The following is a 16,613-nucleotide window of genomic DNA, read 5'->3' as shown; positions in this document are numbered from 1 at the left end:
TTTTTACCCTTGAAGGTAAAAACTGTAGTGCATCATTCAAATATTGTGGTACTCCTACACTCATAAAAGCTCTGCACACTGTGCAAAGCCTGCCCAAAATTGCAAAAAGGGTCATACATAGACCCTGGGAGGCAACAACTGGAGGACCTCATTCAAATATTGAATATTTAAAGCACTTTATGTGCTGCAGTCATCTGGTGATGTAAAAAAAATTGAGGCTAATTCAGACTTTATTCTTTTTTTTTTTTTCAGCGTGATCATCATTTACATTTGTAGGTGGAACACAGTTATTAAATGAAATAACAGATGAAAGGGTGGCTTAAAACTATGTGAGGAAAAGGCAAATTCTGTTACAAAGGTGAAATTGTGGAACACAGTTTCATGTCACAGGTCATATACCATGACAAGATTGAGCACAGCGGCTGGACACAAGGTTGTTATTGTATACTACATTAGGAAGGTCTCTTCCAGGCAAAGATTTCAAAGCAGACTGGTATTTCAAGATGTGCTGTTCAAGATTTCTAAATTATTACCGAGAAAAGGGAAATGATAAACACTGTTTACAAAGTGGTTAGCCAAGGAAACTTACTGCAGCAGTTTTTTTCTTATTGCATTCAAACAAGCAGTTCTGAGCTTCATGTCTACTCTTCTATTAAATTCTATTAATAGAACTACTTCACCCAACACATTTCCTCTTTGTCACATAAACTCAAACAACTTTTAAACACTTTATGATTTTTGTTTTAACTCTTGAATTGCAGCTATTTTCTCATTACAAAGCAAGTGATTCATAGATGATGTGATTCCACTTAAAATTTCATGACGTGTAAAGTGAACAAAAAACACCAAAAAACCCACAAGACATTAACTAAGGGGAAAAAACATCAATGGAGGTCTGTGGAAAAAAATATTACTGATGAAGTGAACTAATATGCCAGAAGGAGAAGCATAATCTTTGGAGTGCATTTAATGTTTCCCAATTGGCTTACACCTTGAGATGATCAAACCCTTTATACTTCAAATTTGCCAGGTTTCTGAATCACAGATATTTTAGTTGTGCTGAAATTATAGAGCTATCAGTGTGTCGTTTCCTAGTAGTGTATGCTTATTGCTTTGCTGTGTTTTATTGGTCCCATTAAGTTACAAGCTCATTTCTGGCTTTGGACAATATGTGGTTGTCTTGATGCCCCTTATGCACATGTGAATACTGTGTCAGTTGTACTCATTATGTAAAATGTTAGACTTTTTATTGAAATTAAATCTGGTTGTAAGACGAATGATAAGGGGGAAAAATGGTTCTGCTAAAGAGGAGAAATTAAAAGCTAGTTACAAGAAGTAAGATGTCATTCTGAATTTGGTGTGTGATGATGAGCAATTTGAGCTGTGTTAACAAATTCTTAGCACAAATTCAATAGGAGTGAATACTAGAGTGATATGAGATACTGGATAGCTGAAATATATGGTGGGGAAGCCCATGCAGTAGACTGTGACAGATCCAGCTACCGTATTTTTTGAACTATAAGACATACTTTTTTCCTCAAAAAATTTCATGGGAAAAATGGGGGTGCGTCTTATAGTCAGAATATACTTACAAGTAGTGTGGCAGCAGCAGGAGTCTGGCAATTCTGCGGCAGTCTGATGCTGCAGGGTGATGATCACACTCCCTTCCCAAGCTGGTGCGGCAGGTTCGGCGGTACTCCACTGTGATGCTTTTGTGAAAGCCTGGAGGCCCCACATATCCATTGCTGCGAGGCAGTGGACTCCGGTAAAATGGCCGCATCACAGCAATGGATGTACGGGGGCTCCGGGCTTTCAGAAAATGTTGGTGGATCCTCCGCACCTTTAGCATCGCCAAACCTGCTGCACCAGTCTGGGATGGGAGTCATATCACTGGACCACTGAACACCCCCTGTGACCTCGCTCCATCAGCTTTGCCGAGCCTCCCCGGTAAGCTGAATTTGGACTGTAAGACGGACTCCAAATTGACACATTAAATTTTTTTCCCTATTTTCCTTCTGAAAATTTGGGTGTGTCTTATGGTCAGGTTTATCTTACAGTCTGAAAAATACAGTAATACAGTGTGTATGATGGTGATTATTGCTTTTGGATGATTTGTGTAAATTAAATCGCACATAGTTCAAACTCAACAGGACCTGTAGATTTGAGGTAATTTAATTTGAATTTGAATTACGTTGAAGCTATTTAATAATTTCTACGTATATTATATAATTGCCACTTTATTTTTGCAACTCAAAATGTGTAAAAAGCACAAAAATGAAGCAAAAAGCAGTCAAAAATTATGTTTTTGCAAATCACCTTTTACATGGCAAATAATAAATACTGTAGAACAGAGTTGATAGAACTTTTTGTAATACAATAGTTGTTAACAGCAGTTAAAATTTTGCAGCTGAGAGTGACTTGGTGGAAAGGAAAGTGAGATGTTATCCAATTGTGGTAAGCTTATGGCTATAAAAATTAAACTTGATAAATCGCTGTCATTGCAGTCTGGATGGATACTATTCTATTCTCTACTAAAACTGCTTTTGTTTGCAAAATCTTAATGTTTTCAAAATGTTGCTGTTTAAGTTATTGTGGTTGTGTCCCTTTAAATTATAATTATGCTTTTTCCACATTTTCATACTTCCTGACCAAACAATACCACTGTTTCCAATTGAAAAAATATATAAATATAATTGTGTATTTAACCTCAATATCAGAAAAAAAGAGATTATTTAAAAGAAAAAAAAATCCAACCTGTAACTATATAGAATTTTGTATTTCTCTCTTACTTTATTTTAAATCAGACATACAGTAGATATCTGAAAACCAAAGTCTTGAAGCCTCAAAATTATGTTTTTTCTTAAATATTATTTGCTCTTTCCTAGAATATCAGTAATATATGAACTATTGCCATTTAGTCTACTTCTAAATTTACAAGTACCCAATTGCAATCAGTTCTAGAACATATATTACTATAAAATTTTGATTGGTATGATTAATCTTCAATTATTAATTATTTTGTAAATAGAATATCACTTTGATCAAAGTTTGCCTTCATAGATCTTGTTAAGATGGGAGTACATTCTCTTCTGTGCTAAATATTAAATGTCATGTAATACATGTTTTCTGTAGACAATTTTCTCTAGTCTTTATTCTATGGATCCTTTTACATACTATTTCTACAGCAATTATAGTAATTCATTAAGATTAGTGCTAAGACAGTTGTCTTTTTAGAGATTTCTCTAGCTATTTTTTCTTTATGTTTTTGAGGTGATATTATGTTAGTCTTTGTAATAAAAGTCAAAAAGGTTTTTCATCACAATTGATATTTCTTACATATCCACTGGATTTATTATAAATGTCTGTTCATCAGAGGCAATACTGCAAGGATTCCATCATTATTCAGAACTGGAGCCTTGAGCAATGTTCCTTCTAATCTGTGTTATCTGCAGATAAATTTAGTTCTTATTGGGCCATATACATTATTTTAACTGTTCCATTCTTGAGCACATAATTTAACAAGAGCACTGACTTTAAGCCCTCATGACAAAACACATTTGCAATGCTGCTCTATTAAAAGTCTATTGAATTAATATATACAACCAGGGGAGGATTATCAGAGGGTCAATATGGGCGGTAGCCCAGGGCCCAGTGGCTTGGGGGGGCCCCGGGCCACCGCAGATTGACCCTCTGATAATCCGCCGGAGTGGGACTGAATGCCCGGCCCGCCTGCAATTATGTGCCCCGCCCCCCGGACCCGGTGGGCAGAGAGAGGGGGTCCGCATCGGGCCCCTTCTCATCTGCTCACCGGGCCCCTTCCGACGCTGCGGCGCTTTCCTATTGAGGTGTGTGCGCGTGCCTGCACCTCAATAGTTAACAACAGCCATCAGCCAGCCAATTGGAGGCTGGCAGCTGAAGTCGGCCGCAGCTCACACGTCGCCGGCGTCTGACGTCATTGTCAGTCGCCGGCGAGTGTGCGCTGCTGGAGGGAGCTCGCCGCGTGGAGAGCTGGTAAGGTGAGGAGACTGTTTTTTTTGGGGTTTTTTTCGGGTTTTTTTTTATAAGCTAACGGTGGACTGTGGACACATTGGGGGCAATGATGTAGACACTGGGGCAGATAGCTGGAGACACTGGGGCAGAATGCTGGACACACTGGGGCAGATTGCTGGAGACACTAGGGCAATGCTGGAGACACTGGGGCAGATTGCTGGAGACACTGGGGCAATGCTGGAGGACACACTGGGACAGATTGCTGTAGACACTGGGGCAATGCTGGAGACACTGGGGCAGATTGCTGGACACACTGGGGGCAATGCTGGAGACACTGGGACAGATTGCTGGAGACACTGGGGCAGATTGCTGTAGACACTGGGGCAGATTGCTGTAGACACTGGGGCAGATTGCTGTAGACACTGGGGCAGATTGCTGTAGACACTGGGCAGATTGCTGTAGACACTGGGGCAGATTGCTGTAGACACTGGGGAAGATTGCTGTAGACACTGGGGCAATGCTGTAGACACTGGGGCAGATTGCTGTAGATACTGGGGCAGATTGCTGGACACACTGGGGCAGATTGCTGGAGACACTAGGGCAATGCTGGAGACACTGGGGCAGATTGCTGGAGACACTGGGGCAATGCTGGAGGACACACTGGGACAGATTGCTGTAGACACTGGGGCAATGCTGGAGACACTGGGGCAGATTGCTGGACACACTGGGGGCAATGCTGGAGACACTGGGACAGATTGCTGTAGACACTGGGGCAGATTGCTGTAGACACTGGGGCAGATTGCTGTAGACACTGGGCAGATTGCTGTAGACACTGGGGCAGATTGCTGTAGACACTGGGGCAGATTGCTGTAGACACTGGGGCAATGCTGTAGACACTGGGGCAGATTGCTGTAGATACTGGAGCAGATTGCTGTAGACACTGGGGCAGATTGCTGTAGACACTGGGGCAGATTGCTGGACACACTGGGGGCAATGCTGGAGACACTGGGGCAGATTGCTGGAGACACTGGGGCAGATTGCTGGAGACACTGGGGCAGATTGCTGTAGACACTGGGGCAATGCTGGAGACACTGGGGCAGATTGCTGGAGACACTGGGGCAATGCTGGAGACACTGGGGCAATGCTGGAGACACTGGGGCAATGCTGGAGACACTGGGGCAGATTGCTGGAGACACTGGGGCAATGCTCAAGGACACACTGGGGCAGATTGCTGGACACACTGGGGCAATGCTGGAGGACACACTGGGGCAGATTGCTGGAGACACTGGGGCAATGCTAGAGACACTGGGGCAGATTGCTGGACACACTGGGGGTAATATGCTGGAGACAATGGGGCAGATTGCTGGACACACTGGGGGCAATGCTGGACAATTGGTCATACTGGGGCAGATTGCAGGACACACTGGTGGTAATATGCTGGACACACTGGGGCAATATGCTGGACATACTGGGGCAGATTGTTGAACACACTGGGGGCAATATGCTGGAGTCAGACACTGGGGCAGATTGCTGTAGACACTGTCTGGGGGCAATGCTGGACACACTGGGGCAGATTGCTGGTTACTGGGGCAGATTGCTGGACACACTGGGGGTAAAATGCTGGACACACTGGGGCAGATTGCTGGACAAACTGGGGGCAGGACTGGAGGCATGGGCAGAATGTAGACACGGGGCAGAATGAAAGACATGGGGCAGGATTGGATCATGGGGCAGGAGAATACGATGGAGACAGATGGGGCAGGATGGGGAGATCACATGGGGTAGAATGGATACTCATGAGTGCAGGATGGGAGAACATATGGCAGGAGCCAGGAATGAGACATACGGGGCCAGGGTGGGGAATATTATTACCATAGGGGCTAATTAAGGGATATTATTACTGCAGTGATGTATTTATTTTATTTTTTGAGTATACTGTTTTAAATGGGGGGGGGGCGGTCCTGTTACTGTGCAGAGTGACTCTATATCGCCTTTTTTTCTCCATGTGTAAAGTAGAAGTTGTGAAAAATTAAGTAATGTGTTCTGCAAGCAGAGCTCGAGATAACTGTATTATTTCCTGCAGAAACGAGTCCTGGCTGGAAGAAATGATGGCGGTCTGTGTTGTGAATTTGGATTCTGGGCTCCCCCGGTGGCCACTGGTGGAATTGAACTGGTGTTTTCATCTTCTCTGTTCACCTGTTCCCATCAAGATGTGGGAGTCGCTATATAACCTTGCTGCTCTGTTAGTTGCTTGCCGGTCAACAATGTTATCAGAAGCCTCTCTGTCCTTGTTCCTGCTCCTAGACAACTACTAGATAAGTTGGACTCTTGTCCATGTTTGTTTTTGCATTTTTGTTCCAGTTCACAGCTGTAGTTTCGTTACTGTGTCTGGAAAGCTCTTGTGAACAGGAATTGCCACTCTGGTGTTATGAGTTAATGCCAGAGTTTTAAAGTAATTTCTGGATGGTGTTTTGATAGGGTTTTCAGCTGACCATGAAAGTGTCCTTTCTGTCTTCTGCTATGTAGAAAGTGGACCTCAAATTTGCTAAACCTATTTTCATACTACGTTTGTTATTTCATCTTAATTCACCGCCAATACATGTGGGGGGCCTCTGTCTCCTTTCGGGGTATTTCTCTAGAGGTGAGCTAGGACTAATATTTTCCTCTGCTAGCATTATTTAGTCCTCCGGCTGGTGCTGGGCATCTAGAATCAACGTAGGCATGCTACCCGGCCACTGCTAGTTGTGCGTTAGGTTTAGTTCATGGTCAGCTCAGTTCCCATCTTCCAAGAGCTAGTTTCTATATATGCTGATGCTATGTTCTCTTGCCATTGAGAACATGATAGTTTGACCGGCCCACTAAAGGGTTAAAATCCTTGGCTGAGAAAGGAGAGAAATAAGAAGTCTGCTGAGAATTTTTTTTTTTTTTTTCTCCTTCTAATCTTTGAATGGCTCTGTGTCCACCTGTTTGTAATGGATCTTCAGAGTGTAACTGCAGGTTTGAATAATCTCGCCACGAGGGTACAAAATTTGCAAGACTTTGTTTGTCATGCACCTGTATCTGAGCCGAGAATTCCTTTGCCGGAATTTTTCTCGGGGAATAGATCTGGGTTTCAGAATTTTCGAAATAATTGCAAATTATTTTTGTCCCTGAAATTTCGCTCTGCCGGAGACCCTGCACAGCAGGTCAGGATTGTGATTTCCTTGCTCCGGGGCGACCCTCAAGACTGGGCTTTTTCATTGACACCAGGGGATCCTGCGTTGCTCAATGTGGATGCGTTTTTTCTGGCCTTGGGGTTGCTTTATGACGAACCTCATTTGGAGCTTCAGGCAGAAAAAACTTTGATGTCCCTATCTCAGGGGCAAGATGAAGCGGAAATTTACTGTCAAAGATTCCGTAAATGGTCTGTGCTTACTCAGTGGAATGAGTGCGCCCTGGCGGCGACTTTCAGAGAGGGTCTCTCTGATGCCATTAAGGATGTTATGGTGGGGTTCCCTGTGCCTGCGGGTCTGAATGAGTCCATGACAATGGCTATTCAGATCGATAGGCGTTTGCGGGAGCGCAAACCAGTGCACCATCTGGCGGTGTCCACTGAGAAGTCACCAGAGAGTATGCAGTGTGATAGAATTCTGTCCCGAAGCGAGCGGCAGAATTTTAGACGGAAAAATGGGTTGTGTTTCTATTGTGGTGATTCTACTCATGTTATATCAGCATGCTCTAAGCGCACTAAAAAGCTTGATAAATCTGTTTCCATTTGCACCTTACCGTCTAAGTTTATTCTATCTGTGACCCTGATTTGCTCTTTGTCATCTATTACCACGGACGCCTATGTCGACTCTGGCGCCGCTTTGAGTCTTATGGATTGGTCCTTTGCCAAACGCTGTGGGTATGATTTAGAGCCTTTGGAGACTCTTATTCCTCTGAAGGGGATTGACTCCACCCCATTGGCTAATAATAAACCACAATACTGGACACAAGTAACTATGCGTATTAATCCGGATCACCAGGAGATTATTCGCTTTCTGGTGCTGTATAATCTACATGATGATTTGGTGCTAGGATTGCCTTGGCTGCAATCTCACAACCCAGTCCTCGACTGGAGAGCTATGTCTGTGTTGAGCTGGGGATGTAAGGGGGCTCATGGGGATGTACCTGTGGTTTCCATTTCATCATCTATTCCCTCTGAAATTCCTGAGTTCCTGTCTGACTATCGTGACGTCTTTGAAGAATCCAAGCTTGGTTCATTACCTCCACACCGAGAGTGCGATTGTGCCATAGATTTAATCCCGGGTAGTAAATACCCAAAGGGTCGTTTATTTAATCTGTCTGTGCCTGAACATGCTGCTATGCGAGAATATATAAAGGAGTCCTTGGAAAAGGGACATATTCGTCCATCGTCATCTCCCTTAGGAGCCGGTTTTTTCTTTGTGTCAAAAAAAGACGGCTCTTTGAGACCATGTATCGATTATCGGCTTTTGAATAAAATCACTGTAAAATATCAATACCCATTGCCGTTGCTGACTGATTTGTTTGCTCGCATAAAGGGGGCCAAGTGGTTCTCTAAGATTGACCTTCGTGGGGCGTATAATTTGGTGCGAATCAGGCAGGGGGATGAGTGGAAAACCGCATTTAATACGCCCGAGGGCCACTTTGAGTATTTAGTGATGCCTTTTGGTCTTTCAAATGCTCCGTCAGTTTTCCAGTCCTTTATGCATGATATTTTTCGCGATTATTTGGATAAATTTATGATTGTGTATCTGGATGATATTCAGATTTTTTCGGATGACTGGGACTCTCATGTCCAGCAAGTCAGGAGGGTTTTCCAGGTTTTGCGGTCTAATTCTTTGTGTGTGAAGGGTTCTAAATGTGTTTTTGGGGTACAGAGGATTTCCTTTTTGGGATATATTTTTTCTCCCTCTTCCATTGAAATGGATCCTGTCAAGGTTCAAGCTATTTGTGATTGGACGCAGCCCTCTTCTCTTAAGAGTCTTCAGAAATTTTTGGGCTTTGCTAACTTTTATCGTCGATTTATTGCTGGTTTTTCGGATATTGCTAAGCCATTGACCGATTTGACTAAGAAGGGTGCTGATGTTGCTGATTGGTCCCCTGACGCTGTGGAGGCCTTTCGGGAGCTTAAGCGCCGTTTTTCCTCTGCCCCTGTGTTGCGTCAGCCTGATGTTGCTCTACCTTTTCAGGTTGAGGTCGACGCTTCTGAGATCGGAGCTGGGGCAGTGTTGTCGCAGAAAAGTTCTGACTGCTCCGTGATGAGGCCTTGTGCCTTCTTTTCCCGTAAATTTTCGCCCGCTGAGCGGAATTATGATGTTGGGAATCGGGAGCTTTTGGCCATGAAGTGGGCTTTTGAGGAGTGGCGCCATTGGCTTGAGGGGGCCAGACATCAGGTGGTGGTATTGACTGACCACGAAAACTTGATTTATCTTGAGACCGCCAGGCGCCTGAATCCTAGACAGGCGCGCTGGTCATTATTTTTCTCTCGGTTTAATTTTGTGGTGTCATACCTACCGGGTTCTAAGAATGTTAAGGCGGATGCCCTTTCTAGGAGTTTTGAGCCTGACTCGCCTGGTAACTCTGAGCCCACAGGTATCCTTAAGGATGGAGTGGTATTGTCAGCCGTTTCTCCAGACCTGCGGCGGGCCTTGCAGGAGTTTCAGGCGGATAGACCGGATCGTTGCCCACCTGATAAACTGTTTGTTCCTGATGATTGGACCAGTAGAGTCATCTCTGAGGTTCACTCTTCTGCGTTGGCAGGTCATCCTGGCATATTTGGTACCAGGGATTTGGTGGCAAGGTCCTTCTGGTGGCCTTCCCTGTCACGAGATGTGCGAGGCTTTGTGCAGTCTTGTGACGTTTGTGCTCGGGCCAAGCCTTGTTGCTCTCGGGCTAGTGGATTGTTGTTGCCCTTGCCTATTCCTAAGAGGCCTTGGATGCACATCTCGATGGATTTTATTTCAGATCTGCCTGTTTCTCAGAAGATGTCTGTCATCTGGGTGGTGTGTGACCGTTTCTCTAAGATGGTCCATTTGGTTCCTCTGCCCAAGTTGCCTTCTTCTTCCGAGTTGGTTCCTCTGTTTTTTCAAAATGTTGTTCGTTTGCATGGTATTCCTGAGAATATCATTTCTGACAGAGGGACCCAATTCGTGTCTAGATTTTGGCGGGCATTCTGTGCTAGGATGGGCATAGATTTATCTTTTTCGTCCGCTTTCCATCCTCAGACGAATGGCCAGACCGAGCGGACTAATCAGACCCTGGAGACATATCTGAGGTGTTTTGTGTCTGCTGACCAGGATGATTGGGTTGCTTTTTTGCCATTGGCAGAGTTCGCTCTCAATAATCGGGCCAGCTCTGCCACTTTGGTGTCCCCGTTTTTCTGTAATTCGGGGTTTCATCCTCGATTTTCCTCTGGTCAGGTGGAATCTTCGGATTGTCCTGGAGTGGATGCTGTGGTGGAGAGATTGCATCAGATCTGGGGGCAGGTGGTGGACAATTTGAGGTTGTCCCAGGAGAAGACTCAGCTTTTTGCCAACCGCCACCGTCGTGTTGGTCCTCGGCTTTGTGTTGGGGATTTGGTGTGGTTGTCTTCTCGTTTTGTCCCTATGAGGGTCTCTTCTCCTAAGTTTAAGCCTCGGTTCATCGGCCCGTATAAGATATTGGAGATTCTTAACCCTGTTTCCTTCCGTTTGGACCTCCCTGCATCCTTTTCTATTCATAACGTTTTTCATCGGTCGTTATTGCGCAGGTATGAGGTACCGGTTGTGCCTTCTGTTGAGCCTCCTGCTCCGGTGTTGGTTGAGGGTGAGTTGGAGTACGTTGTGGAGAAAATCTTAGACTCTCGTGTTTCCAGACGGAGACTCCAGTATCTGGTCAAGTGGAAGGGATACGGCCAGGAGGATAATTCCTGGGTGAATGCATCTGATGTTCATGCCTCTGATCTGGTTCGTGCCTTTCATAGGGCCCATCCTGATCGCCCTGGTGGTTCTGGTGAGGGTTCGGTGCCCCCTCCTTGAGGGGGGGGTACTGTTGTGAATTTGGATTCTGGGCTCCCCCGGTGGCCACTGGTGGAATTGAACTGGTGTTTTCATCTTCTCTGTTCACCTGTTCCCATCAAGATGTGGGAGTCGCTATATAACCTTGCTGCTCTGTTAGTTGCTTGCCGGTCAACAATGTTATCAGAAGCCTCTCTGTCCTTGTTCCTGCTCCTAGACAACTACTAGATAAGTTGGACTCTTGTCCATGTTTGTTTTTGCATTTTTGTTCCAGTTCACAGCTGTAGTTTCGTTACTGTGTCTGGAAAGCTCTTGTGAACAGGAATTGCCACTCTGGTGTTATGAGTTAATGCCAGAGTTTTAAAGTAATTTCTGGATGGTGTTTTGATAGGGTTTTCAGCTGACCATGAAAGTGTCCTTTCTGTCTTCTGCTATGTAGAAAGTGGACCTCAAATTTGCTAAACCTATTTTCATACTACGTTTGTTATTTCATCTTAATTCACCGCCAATACATGTGGGGGGCCTCTGTCTCCTTTCGGGGTATTTCTCTAGAGGTGAGCTAGGACTAATATTTTCCTCTGCTAGCATTATTTAGTCCTCCGGCTGGTGCTGGGCATCTAGAATCAACGTAGGCATGCTACCCGGCCACTGCTAGTTGTGCGTTAGGTTTAGTTCATGGTCAGCTCAGTTCCCATCTTCCAAGAGCTAGTTTCTATATATGCTGATGCTATGTTCTCTTGCCATTGAGAACATGATAGGTCTGTGCTGGATGAAAGATGAAGGACTTCACCTAGAGACGTCATTGGTGAGTCAGTGTTACCTATACATTGACACTATACACTATACTATATACAGAGGTCCTGTGTACAATGTCACCAGTGATCACTGTATTACCTATACACTATATACAGAGCTCCTGTGTATAATGTCACCAGTGATCTCTGTGTTACCTCTACACAGACACTGCATACTAAGTATAGATCTCCTGTGAATACTGGCACTTAAGGTGATAGTATTGTGTTGTTTTTTTATTATTACTGATTAGTATTGTAGTATTCAGTCACTATGTGGTGGTAATATGTGGTCTGGAAATGGTGTTGTGGTATTTGTCCCTTGAATGTGCTATTTGGTCACCAAGTGGTGGTAATATGTGGTCTTGACATGGTGCGGTGGTATTTGTTCCTTGTATGTGATATTATTCGATCACTGTGTTTGTAATTTGTGGTCTGGTCATGGCGCGGTGGTATTTGTCCCTTGTATGTGATATTATTGGTCAAAATATACCTAAATTATATTTCAGATTTTAACAAATATTTAATAGGTTACAGTAGAGTAGGGCCCGGCCATTTTTCTGGAATAATCTGGTTCGGGTATAATATGACCCCCCCCCCGTCACATGACCCCCCCCGTCACATGACCCCCCCGTCACATGACACCCCCCGTCACATGACCCCCCGTCACATGACCGGGGGGGCCCACAGTGTCTGAACAGCCCGGGGCCCTGGCTACCCTTAATCCACCCCTGTATACAACCCAGTATGTTGGGGTTCAGATCTGGGATAAAGCCCACTGCGCTTGGTCCAACTCAACTTATTTTATAGTTTGAGAGGATAGGAATGACCATTTTTGTGATCAGTGGGTATAACCTCCACTGTTCAAATACTTATCACCTTTCCTACAGTTATAGTGGGTAAAAAATGTATTTAGTCAGGAACCAATTGTGCAAGTTCTCCCACTTAAAAAGATGAGAGAAGCCCGTAACTGACATCGTAGGTAGACCACAACTTTGAGAGTCAGAATTAGAAAACAAATCCAGAAAATCACCTTGTCTGATTTGGCAAGATTTATTTTGCACATTATGGTGGAAAATAAGTATTTGGTCATTAACAAAAGTTCACATTAATATTTTGTTATGTATCCTTTGTTGGCAATGACAGTGGTCAAATGTTCTCTGTAAGTCTTCACAAGGTTGGAACACACTGTTGGTGGTATGTTGGCCCATTCCTCCATGCAGATCTCCTCTAGAGCAGAGATGTTTTGGGCCTGTTGCTGGACAAAATGGACTTCCAACTACCTCCAAAGGTTTTCTATGGGGTTGAGATCTGGAGACTGGCTAGTCCACTCCACAACCTTCATATGCTTCTTATGAAGCCACTGCTTCATTGCCCTGTCGGTGGGCTTGAGACCATTATTATGCTGAAAAACCCATCCATGTTTCATCTTCAATGCCCTTGCTGATGGAAGGAGGTTTGCACTCAAAATTTCACTGTACATGGCCCCATTCATTCTTTCATGTACACCGATCAGTCTTCCTGGTCCCTTTGCAGAGAAACAACCCCAAAGCATGATGTTGCCACCCCCATGCTTCACAGTAGGTATGGTGTTCTTTGGATGCAACTCAGCATTCTGTCTCCTCCAAACACTATGAGTTATTTTCCTACCAAACAGTTCTACTTTGGTTTCATCAGACCATATGACATTCCCCCAATACTCTTCTGGATAATCCAAATGCTCTCTAGCAAACTTCAGATGAGCCCGGGCATGTGCTGGCTAAAGCAGGGGGACACGTTTGGCATTGCAGGATCTGAGTCCTTGGCGGCGTAGTGTGTTACTGATGGTAGACTTTGTTACAGTGGTCCCAGCTCTATGCAGGTCATTCACTAGGTCCCCATATGGTTCTGGTATTTTTGCTCACCATTCTTGTGATCATTTTGACCCCATGGGGTGAGATCTTGTATTGAGCCCCAGATCGAGAGAGATTATCAGTGGTCTTGTATGTGTTCCATTTTCTTATTATTGCTCTGACGGTTGATTTCATCACACCAAGCTGCTTGCCTATTGCAGATTCAGTCTTCCCAGCCTGGTGAGGGGCTGCAATTTTGTTTCTGGTGTCCTTCGACAGCTCTTTGGTCTTCACCATAGTGGAGTTTGGAGTGTGACTGTTTGAGGTTGTGGACAGGTGTTGTTTATAGTGATAACAAGTTTAAACATGTACCGTTACGACAGTTAATGAGTGGAAGACAGAGGAACCTCTTACAGAAGAAGTTACAGGTCTATGAGAGCCAGAAATCTTGTATGTTTTTAGATGACCAAACACTTATTTTACACCATAATTTGCTAAATAAATCTTGCCAAATCAGACAAGGTGATTTTCTGGATTTGTTTTATCATTTTTAGTCTCATAGTTGTGGTCTACCTAAGGCTACTTTCACACATCAGGTTTTTTGCATCAGGCACAATCCGGCGAATGCTGGAAAAAATGGATCCAGTGCAGATTGTGAAAAACTGAGGCAACAGATCCATTTTTTCGACGGGTCTGACTAGCATATAATTAGATAAAACCAGATAATTGGCTAAAAAAAATTTGGAGGATGTTCAGTTTAAAAGAACGGGATCTGGCGCTGAAATACATCATTTTCCAGATCCGGCAACTTCTGACTCCCATAGGCTTCCATTCTAGCAAACAGACGGAAGCGCCGTATCCAGCGCTTCCGGCTTTTTCGCATGAGACAAAAAACATTCCTATGGATGTTTTTTTTTCCAGAAACTGGAAACGGCAGATGTGCCAGATCCAGTGAAAACCGGAGGAAACGCAATGTCATCCGGCACAATCCAGCACTAATACAAGTCTATGGGATAAAAAACAGATCCGGCGGCAACATTCGCTGGATCCGTTTTTTAAAATTTAGACGAATTGAGCCTGACAGCGAAAACCCGATGTGTGAAAGTAGCCTAAGATATCAATTACATGCGTTTTACATTTTTTAAGTGGGAGAACTTGCACAATTGTTCACTGACTAAATACTTTTTTTTCTCACTGTAATGTACTCGCTACCTATTTCAAATAAAGGATAATGTGAATAGAGTCCTTGCTTGAAAAGTAGAAAATTCATAGTGAAACAGATGATATCCATCTAAACGTCACATTTCAGATGTAGTAACGTGGATAAATCTCATTAGTCTGACAAGTTACCAAAACTGATAAAATGGAATATAGTGTACATCCACTAGATTGAATACGCATTAAAATGTTTTTTTAACTGAGAAAGTAACTGTTAGGTGTCGAGTTCTTGCCTCTGCACAGGGGGAATCTCTAACCATCTCCGCTGCGGTCTCCCATTCTTCACCAGCTGCAGTGGAGCCTGCTCAGTGGAGACGTCAGTCCCAGCGTTTGGCTCAAGCTGATACTTTGCGACTGGTTACTGCTGCCCTTCCAGGCTCTGCCTTTGTAGCTAGCACTGATCAGTAGTGTTGAGCATTCCGATACTGCAAATATCGGGTATCGGCTGATATTCGCTGTATCGGAATTCCGATACCGAGTTCTGATATTTTTGTGATATCGGAAATCGGAATCGGAAGTTCCCAGTGTATGGTTCCCAGGGTCTGGAGGAGAGGAGACTCTCCTTCAGGCCCTGGGATCCATATTCATGTAAAAAATAAAGAATAAAAATAAAAAATATGGATATACTCACCCCTCCAGCGGACCCTGGACCTTAGCGGTGTAACCGGCAGCCTCCGTTCCTAAGAATGCAGTGAGTGTACAGGACCTGCAATGACGTCGTGGTCTTGTGATTGGTCGCGTGACCGCTCATGTGACCACTCACGTGACGGCAACATCATCGAAGGTCCTTCACTCACTGCATTCTTAGGAACGGAGGCTGCCGGTTACACCGCTAAGGTCCAGGGTCCGTCGGAGGGGTGAGTATATCCATATTTTTTATTTGTATTCTTTATTTTTTACATGAATATGGATCCCAGGGCCTGAAGGAGAGTTTCCTCTCCTTCAGACCCTGGGAACCATCCAGGATACCTTCCGATATTTGTGTCCCATTGACTTGTATTGGTATCGGGTATCGGTATCGGCGATATCCAATATTTTTTGGATATTGGCCGATCCAATCCGATAACGATACTTTTGAATATCGGAAGGTATCGCTCAACACTACTGATCAGCAAAGAGCAGGTCTTTCTGGGACTAAGTCCTGCTTTTCCCATACTGAGCATGCCCACGGGATGACCTCTCATTGGAGGTCGGGGTCACATGCTTGGGTCCTGTTGCGGCTCCTATTGGACCATCCGTAAGGTCCCGTAGCACTGCTGCTATAAAAGGTTCGCATGGCTGCTCTGCCATGTGCTAGTGTATACTTGATAACATGTGTGTGTAGATGTGTGACTGTCGCTCATTAATCATCCCCTTCCTAGTGTTGTTGACTGCTTGCGAATGGTGGATGCTATCTAGCGCCCGACAGTGCTACCTGCACACCAAGCACACAATACAGCATCTGATTACAGTGACTGCCAGTGCGGCGCCATGTGCTAATAGAGCGCTTTCCTGACCCAAGTCTGGGTGGTTAGTGGCATCCGCCAGAGCGGCACTGCACGCACTCTAATGCATTAAATTATTAATCATGTTAAACTCTGACACGCCAGTAGCGTTGTCGAGCACAAGAGGTCTAGAGGGACTCTTTCCCTGAGTCTTGGGACAGTGTTCTGTGACTCCTTGCTTGAGCTCTTTGTGCGGTATGGTGGCCCTGTGATGCAACAGGGTTCGCTTCCTTCATACTGGGTGAACTAACCCGTGTGTATCCACATTATACTGCCATATAGTCTGTCATTACTCAG

Source organism: Ranitomeya variabilis, chromosome 5, assembly GCF_051348905.1.
Source record: "Ranitomeya variabilis isolate aRanVar5 chromosome 5, aRanVar5.hap1, whole genome shotgun sequence".
Lineage (NCBI taxonomy): Eukaryota > Metazoa > Chordata > Amphibia > Anura > Dendrobatidae > Ranitomeya > Ranitomeya variabilis.
Note: the sequence above shows the minus strand (reverse complement) of the source record.